Source organism: Cryptotermes secundus, unplaced genomic scaffold (genome assembly GCF_002891405.2).
Source record: "Cryptotermes secundus unplaced genomic scaffold, Csec_1.0 scaffold29, whole genome shotgun sequence".
Taxonomy (NCBI): domain Eukaryota; kingdom Metazoa; phylum Arthropoda; class Insecta; order Blattodea; family Kalotermitidae; genus Cryptotermes; species Cryptotermes secundus.
In genome coordinates, this window is record NW_019719356.1 from 457,934 (window position 1) to 466,554 (window position 8,621).

The following is an 8,621-nucleotide window of genomic DNA, read 5'->3' on the forward strand; positions in this document are numbered from 1 at the left end:
TTCACTCTTACCCACACACATAAACAAGACCCATCTCAGTCAGAAAAGAATTTCCCACACAGTTCTTGACTGAAATATAATTATTTTCAGATACAGGGCAGAATGAACTCTGATCATCTTCTGACAACTAGTTCCACACAGACCTCTGATAGCAAGTGCACTGATGATGTTAGTCTTCAGGGCATCTACAAACTGTCCCACAGTTGGATTATTGTTCAAACCATACTTCAAATGTGTTCACAAGGTGATCATCAAACAGCTGTTGCCAGGTATTCACCACAGCACCACACTGAAGGAACATTAAAAAGGAAATTAGTGGGCTTCCTTATATGACGGACTTCTTCAGATTTGAAAATAACACACTTTACTTTAAAAGGACTGCCATTATAAAGATTTTGTATATTTGATTAAATTATTCCTCATAGCAAAGTCTTTACCACCTTATTCTCTTACAAATCATATTACTGACAGTGTGATCTGCTTCTCAAGCATTTAACATATCCTACATAACTTGTCTACTGATAAGATTATATTGTAGCATCCTGTTGCATTCTTCCATTTTATTATAAATCTTATTTTACAGTCTTATATGAAACTATTTATTAACTTTAAGTTTAAAATTTAAAACTTAAAAAGTTGCACATGACAGTAAAATAAGATTTATAATAAAATTGTATATTGATGTAGTTTCATAAGTAATGAATGATGATGACAATGACATTCTCGCTAGCCACCTGTAGCCAATACAGTGTTGTGGCTTGCTGCAATGATTGATATGCCTGAGTTCCACATCAGAAGTATTTATATTTACAGGGCTTATGAGAAATGAGGTTTCTTTCACTGCAAACGTTGGTGGCTACTTGGTAATGGTTGCACTGCAAACATTTTAAAGGATTAAGCAACACATAATAAAGTAATTACACCATGAATTAAAACAGACATACCTTGCTGGATCCCTTGGAAAGCTGAAGAATTTGATGCCTTGCTTGCTGGATGACAAGCACCCAGCAGCAGCAAATGTCGTTTTCATGTTTATACTGCAAGAAGCAATACAAAAATTATAACACCATCACAGTACTCTTAGAACTCTTTCACATTCAAGAGACAATCTCTGGGATAAACAGAAAGTTGCAGAACATATCATAAAAAAATATCATTTAGATGACGGTTCATGATAACCTGAACAATTTTAGGCTTGAAAGAATTCTATGTTTCTAATTCCATTTGTGGTAGTAAGCATAATATTCATATACACAAATAATATGTTTGACATGGAGCTGTAATTTCGTTCGCAAATGTCTACTTTCGTTTCGCAACCACATCAAATAAAAATTCATACTTACCAATTTGCATATAATGCACCACCATAACCGCACGTAATTGTGGGTATTCAAGTTGGTTTGTTTACACTCTCTGATTGGTCGAGCCCAGCGCGAGTTTCGTCCGCCACTCTTCGAGGCAGTAGTTACCGTGTTGCCCTTTCCCCTATTCCAGTTGCTACCCCATGAGAAAGAGCTAGTCTTAATCACTGGACAAACCCCGGTCTGTAGAAAACAACCTATGAACAACCGACAACCGGTTCCATCAGTGGGAGATAAGAATAAAATCACAGTAAAAGACATGATAGAAAATTTTGTGCCAAGCATGCACATGTCAACAATGTAAAAAACAGAAGTATGGATTAAATTCCAAAAATTCAGTTAAAAACGAAAGTAAAAACGTGGATATGTATAGTTTGTTTATAGTCTATCTCAGGAAAGAATTTGGTGTGTAATTCCAATGGTTAGTTAGTGATCGCCATCAAATCCGAAGCGAAATAAAAATTTCGCATTGCTATTTTATATTTAAAAAATACTTTCAAAGAAATTACATATTTTTTAAGATCTATTTATATGAGACATTTCAGGCCTTTAAATTAATAGGCGCTGGTGTCGCCCTCAAATAACAAATACATGCGTATGACATGTTATTGACAAGTTTTACGTTGGAGTGACCTCCAACAGCAAAACATTCATAGCGATGTTCGTGAAAATTGGTTAAAGATTTCAAATTTTCTAGATATACAGACACAAAACTAAACGTACAGACTGAATTTTTCTTGCGGGTTCCTTACATATATATTTCCCTGCAACTCCTTTGACAGTACCTTGAAATATCACGGCATGCTTCCGCATCCTCACAGTTGCATTTATACAGCCTCTGTAGTTGGAACAGGTTAGCTGAATAACTAACCAGTAATTTTGTACTGACTATACTTTGGTGCAGCTGTACTCATATGACGTGAGACACATACAGACAGTGCCATATGCTGACACTGAGCAGACAGACTGACCGCCCATTTCAGGAGCTGGTCACGATGAATAAAGCCCAACAAATGAATACATTGCACTTCTCAGAGTTCCCCGGTGTGTACAGTATTATTCACAACGTTTTACACCCAGAGGGACAGTTTCAAATGGTGTTGCTTATCAAAAGACCCATTAACTAACTCCTTGGAACTCAGCCCTTCTTAAGAAGCAGCCAGTTGAGCAATAATTCAAAATTTTCCAGAATCTTTATGAAACCCTAAGGTTCATTGCCATGTTCACAAGATCCCTCCACTGGTCCCTATCCTGAGCCAGATTAATCCAGTCCATAATATCCCATCCTATTTCTCTAGGACCTATCTTATTATTACACTCACATCTACCTCTAATTCTTCCTAGTGGTCTCTTTCCTTCTGGAGTTCCCACCGATATTCTAAGTGCATTTCTCTTCTTCCTGATGTCCTGCCCATCTCATCCTCCTGGCTTCATCATTCTAATTATACTTGGCGAAGGAAAGAAGTTATGAAGCTCCTCATTATGTAGTTTCTCCAACCTTCCTTCATTTCATCCCTCTTCGGTCCTAATATTCTCCTCAGCACCCTGTTCTCAAACACCCTCAGTCTATGTTCCTTCCTTAATGCAAGAGACCAACAAGATATACATTATGTTGTAAATATTGGATTTAATTGACCCATGCTAGGCTTTTTAATGACGGCGATGAACTTGCTTCAAATTATCGGGTGTGTATTGAACAAGTGGAATAAAGATAATTGAATTTCAATGGATAATTATTGTAAAATCTTGCCTAAAATTGCATGTCACCAGTATTTTGGATAAATAGGTGCATTTATGCTGAAATATTAAATATTGTGTTAGTGTACACATTACTGAGAGTCGAGTGGTCACATAAATGCACGAGGAACCGGAAAAAAATTTGAACAAATCGGCCTCAAGGAGAAAATACCCTTGCATTTGTCTAAAGGGATTGATAAAAATTACGAAAGATCTCAGAGTGTCTGGTGATTCAGCCGAGATTCGAATTGAGCACCTCGCAAATTAGAGTTTACAACGTTGCTGCTGGATGCGCAAATTCGGTACCCCCACCTAGCGCAGAGCTTCATAACACATGGGCCTACCTCCACTACTCCATGGGTCTTCAATGCGTGATACTTATATAAATATGACGTAGAGGGACAGTTTTTCTCTGCCGCATACATATGCGATTTTTAGTTAAAATCTGTAAAAGCGATCGTGAAATTTTTCTCAAATCGTGGTTCTTGTACAAACCAGTAACATCTTAGTATAGGTTGGATCAATTCATAGTGGCATGGAATAATCCAATCTCTGTAGTCTTGGAAGTTGATGTAGAATCATTTAAAAATTAACTTAATTTTTGTTCCTTTAATTCATAGTAGAGAACAGTCATCCTGCCTCGTTATTGCGACATGACGCCTGAAAGTCGGAACAGTGGAGCAAGAGCGGAAGTCTATTTCTAGCCACCGGCTCGCCAAAAACACATTCCCGCTGCAACGGTTCGGTAAGCACGTTCCCGCGGCAAAAGTTAAGCACAGAGAAAGAGAACAACAGAGGGACTGTAAGACATGGTGACCTACATTTGGTTCACTCCGAAGTTAGTTCAGTTCATTCGTGAATGATCAGAGATTCTTTGATCACCATTCATTATAGTAGAAGAGAAGACTTTCGTGGTCCAATAAGGAATGGAGCGAGTCTTAGACAGTAATTAATTGTGACCTTTTATATTTGGTTGTAATTGTAAAACAAGTGCCAATAAATCCAATCATCTAATCCAGAACCCTTTATGTTCGTCACGCAAACACCTTATAGTGATATTATCACAGACAACGCAGTGTGAAATGGATTAATCAATAGTTAAACATGTAACTGCGGTAACTGGCAGGAATAGAATATTCCAAGAGCGGGGCCTACCTATGCCAACCCGCATCACTGAATGCTGTACAAATCTGTCCGTAGCTTTCCGTGGATATGAAGACATAGGACAGGTCGGTTTAGCGGTATAGCATCAGAAATGTATCACACAAGTTGTCCTGTTCGAATCTCGACTGGCACATCAATTATCCTGAAGAAGGTTTCTTGATCTTTCCCCAATTTCTCCAGGAAAATTTCAGGATAATATATAGATTAGGTTTCCTTCCAAATCCTTTCCAATTCGTCTTCATGCAATAATGATCCTACCGTCCACGCGGTAGCGTAGTTGGTTAAGGAGTTATGCTACAAGACGGAGGTCGCGAGTTCAAGTCCCGATGAGGTCAATGGATTCTTTTTCAGTTGACCTAATCCTTCCAGCCGCACTAGGCCCTGGGGTTTACTCAGCCTGTAACAGAAATGAGTACCAGGAATTAATTAACTAAAGCGCGGCTGACAACCTTACCGCCATCTTTGAGCCGATTCTCTAGACGATGTGGGACCCTCAACGTCTCACAACCCTAAAGGGCCTTCATGGCCTGTTACAGGGATAGCTTTACTTTTTTTTTTATCGTCCGACGCTATATATTCTCCGTACTTAAACTTTGAAAGCCCAGTGGTTACTATATGTACCACCCATTTTTTTTTCCTGTGGCGCTACAGCCCAAATTTGGGCCTACGCCTACCTCCATGAAACTCTGCGTTTCACTTCGGTTTACTAGATCTTAAACATTCGGTAGGACTCCTTGGGCGAGTGATCAGCTCGTCAAAAGGCCTCTACCTGTACACAAACACTAAACATCCATGCCCTAATTAGGATTCGAACCCACGATTCCGGCTTCCGAGCGAGCGAAAACAGGGCATGCTTTAGACCGCTCGGCTACCGTGACCAGCATGTACCACCTACTTTAACATACTAAAACTCTGCATTCTGCCCACAGAGTGTATCTGTGTGTTCGGTATGGTTCTCACAATAAACAGCAACTGTTTCCGTAAACAGCAGTAACCGGTTGGGCTCTGTAGCGGAACCGTAATGTGTTTCCTGTGAGGTACGAACTGAATCATTATATATTATTTAAAATAATATCAGTATTTAAAGGGTTAAACTGTTGCTAAATAACCTCCCAAACACTTAGACGTGGCGTGTTCGAGAATAGGACGCAATGGGGAGCCTTTGGTCATCAGAGGGACGAAATAACAGGAATCTGAAAACAACTGCATAAATGGGAGAGTCATGACTTGTTTCCATTGCAAAATATTACCAGAACGATCGAATAAAGGGGTGTGAGAAGGGTGCAGGGTGTAGGGAGACGCATGTGAGAATGGAAGCGCATTTAAGGTTCTGGCAGGAGATGAAGGAAAGAGACCTCTAGGAAGATCTAGGCAATGAGAGGGTGTAGAATGGAATCACCTGGCTCAGCATAGAGAGCATTGTGATGATCTTATGAAATGTTAGGAGTTTCTTAAGCAGATGGGAGAAACTGTTCTTCTATGAAAAGAACTAATCTTTGTTGAGTTGTCATCGTATAAATACAGATGTCTTCCAAACTTTTCAGGCTGTTGAGTTTAGGTATTTTTGAAGAAGATTTCTTCTAACAACTTCATCGCTAAAATGAAAACTGAGTTAGTACCCTTAAGCAATATAAAATGCATACAAATTCTTCACCAGTGCTTCAGCTAAGATTAGTTTATAGATATATCCTAACTTCCCATAAGGCGTTCCAGACATATCGAGCGCGAAGAACGTCAGATATCCAATAATGAACAACAGAAACTTTCCACACCAATGATGGGTCTCAACATATTGTGTTGAAACTTAACCAATAATCGATAAGGTGAAACATCTATTACGCCTCGGCCTCGGTATCAACGTTATTTTAACGGTATTGTATCAAGAAAAAGTTTATTCAGTATCAATCGAAACGGTGTCATCAATATTAGTCCTCTGGGATGTGACACCGTGTAGTTTGGTAGGTAATTATCAAGGTTTTCGAAGAAACCTGCTACCCCCCTTCATACAACCTACAGTTTATCTACCAAACTACACGGCGTCACATTAAAGATGACTGTATTCTTAATATTCACCACAGTGAGAACATCAGATATTTTGGATGCACGGGGGGGGGGGTTTTGACGACTCTTTTACTATATTCAGTAGTCAATATGACGTCGAGCGGTAGCATGACTGATGAATGATGATGACTCAGGAATTATAAGGAAGCGTTCATGGCATGATCAAAGTAATGTAAGCCAAGCAACTGGAGGGGCAGAAGAAAACCACGAGAAACCTTAGCCAGGATATAGTTGGTGTCCGGGCCAAAATTAGAACTGATCATCTCTCGAATACTAATCTAGATCATTGTACGAGTATCTACACCAATCTTTCTGGTATGAAGACGTATGAGGGAGCAGGGGCATAACTCCAAGTATTCTTATCTTTTTTATTGCTAGTGAGGTGGGACTAAGTCCCTTGTACTGCAGCCACTTCTAGCCTATTGTACCAGCCCCAGATGATAGGTGAGGGTGATTGTGGAGCAATTGGTGGAATGAAGATAGGCAGGGGAAACCGAAGTACTCGGAGAAAACCTACCCCAGCGCCACTTTGTCCATCACAAATCCCACTTGACCAGACCTGGGATCGAACCCGGGCCGCCGCGGTGGGAAGCCAGCGACTAACCGCTTGAGGTATGTCGCGGCCTCAAGTATTCCTAACTTCGGCACAAAATTGAAGTGAGTATTCAGCTTGACGCTACAGCCGTTTTACCTTTGGGGTGAGAGCATTCGTCACCAATTGGATGGGTGGGTCACGGGGCTAGTTTGGGTTTTCTGAGGAAGAAAATAATTCTTTGTCCTTGTTGACAATCGAACTCTGATCCCATGGTTGTTATATACATGGCCTAGTCGCTCTATCGACTGGGATATCCCGGTTCCATATAATCGTAAATCATATAATGTTTATGAACGTTATGCTATCACCGAGGGCACGCGGTAGCGTAGTTGGTTGGGACATTACGCAACAAGACGGAAGGTCGCTGGTTCAAGTCCCGATGTGGTCACTGGATTTTTTCAATTTACCTAATCCTTCCGGCCGCACTATGGCCCTGGGGTCGACTCAGCCTCTAACAGAAATGAGTACCAGGAGTCCACGTGCATTTTATAGCGGACAAAATGCGACATGTTAAGATTTCTTTCAGATTGCTTCAGTTTTTCAGTTATATTTCGCCAATGCTAAACATTCTTCTCCACCATCTGGAGCTGGTACAATGGCCTCACCTACGGCCTAAGCCCAAGGGACTCAGTCTCACCCCACCGCAAGAATAAACACGAAATTCTGTGGATAACTAATAGTCCGCTTTCCTTTATTAAGACCCCGACAGCATAGAAAACGAAAAAAAAGGGGGATATACAGAGACACAAACAGAGAGAGCAAGGCGATCTTATGATGCCTCTTTATTTTTTTTATATAAGTTAAATGGGCTAAACATAAAGTAAATAAATAAGGAAGGAGGCACAATGGATCAGATAATTAGTCGCTAGTTTTCATGTAGAAGCTCATATTTAATCCTGGGACCGTTCGTGTGGGATTTGTGGTGGGAAAAGTGACATCATGGTATGTACTGTCTTCGCTCTCTTGGAAACCGGGATCGTGGGTTCGAATCCCACTCATGGCATGGATGTTTAATTTTTGTGTGTGCGTTTTTCTGTGTTTGTGTGCAGGTAGAGGCCTTGCGACGAGCTGATCACCCGCTGAAGGAGTCCTACCGAATGTGTAAGATCTAGAGAAACCGAAGTGAACGGAGAAGTTCATGGAGGTAGGCCTAGGCCCACTGGGGCTTTAGTGCCAAGGAAAAGAAAAGTGGCATCATAGAAAACTTATCTTTACTGAAAACTTCGTATTTCCCCTCCCATTTATCATTCCAAATAATGCCCCGTTTCTGTCATTTGATGCTAACACAGTGGGACTTGTTGGGGTATAACTACGAAGGAACTCACTCTCACCCCACCCCAAGAATTGAATGATAGGTGGGACTGAGGTAAACCATGTACATCTTTCGTGAACAAGGAAAGAAACTTTCGGTTTTGTGATAATATTGTAATCTTCTCTCCGAGTTTTTCTCGACAAAATATTTCTCTACATCGATGTTTTATTCATTTATATTCTTGAAAAGGAAAAGATTAGATAAGCTGGGAAAGTAGCACGAATTTTAACATAGAGAACAGGAGTTCTCACAGACCTTTCGTATTGTGTAAGATTTGAGGCTTTCACGGCGGTGACTATGAAGAAAGCAGTCTTCTGTGATTTGGCACCGTGTGTATGTGGTGTTAACCGACGTTTCGGAGGCGCGTATCGCCTCCATCTTCAGGGTAGAA

At 40.5% G+C, this 8,621-nt stretch overlaps 1 protein-coding gene and 1 long non-coding RNA gene across 2 annotated transcripts in view; one reads left to right on the forward strand and one right to left on the reverse strand.

Annotated features, from left to right (window-relative positions):
* LOC111864314 (potassium voltage-gated channel protein Shaw) overlaps nt 1–8,621 on the forward strand; it is a 261,436-nt gene that overhangs the window by 31,313 nt on the left and 221,502 nt on the right. The gene's annotated exons all lie outside the window — the stretch shown is intronic.
* LOC111864306 lies at nt 38–1,435 on the reverse strand. Its single transcript, XR_002842770.2, has 3 exons — nt 1,344–1,435; nt 945–1,037; nt 38–289 (listed from the first exon to the last, which is right to left on the reverse strand). It is a non-coding gene; the product is annotated as an uncharacterized LOC111864306 (long non-coding RNA).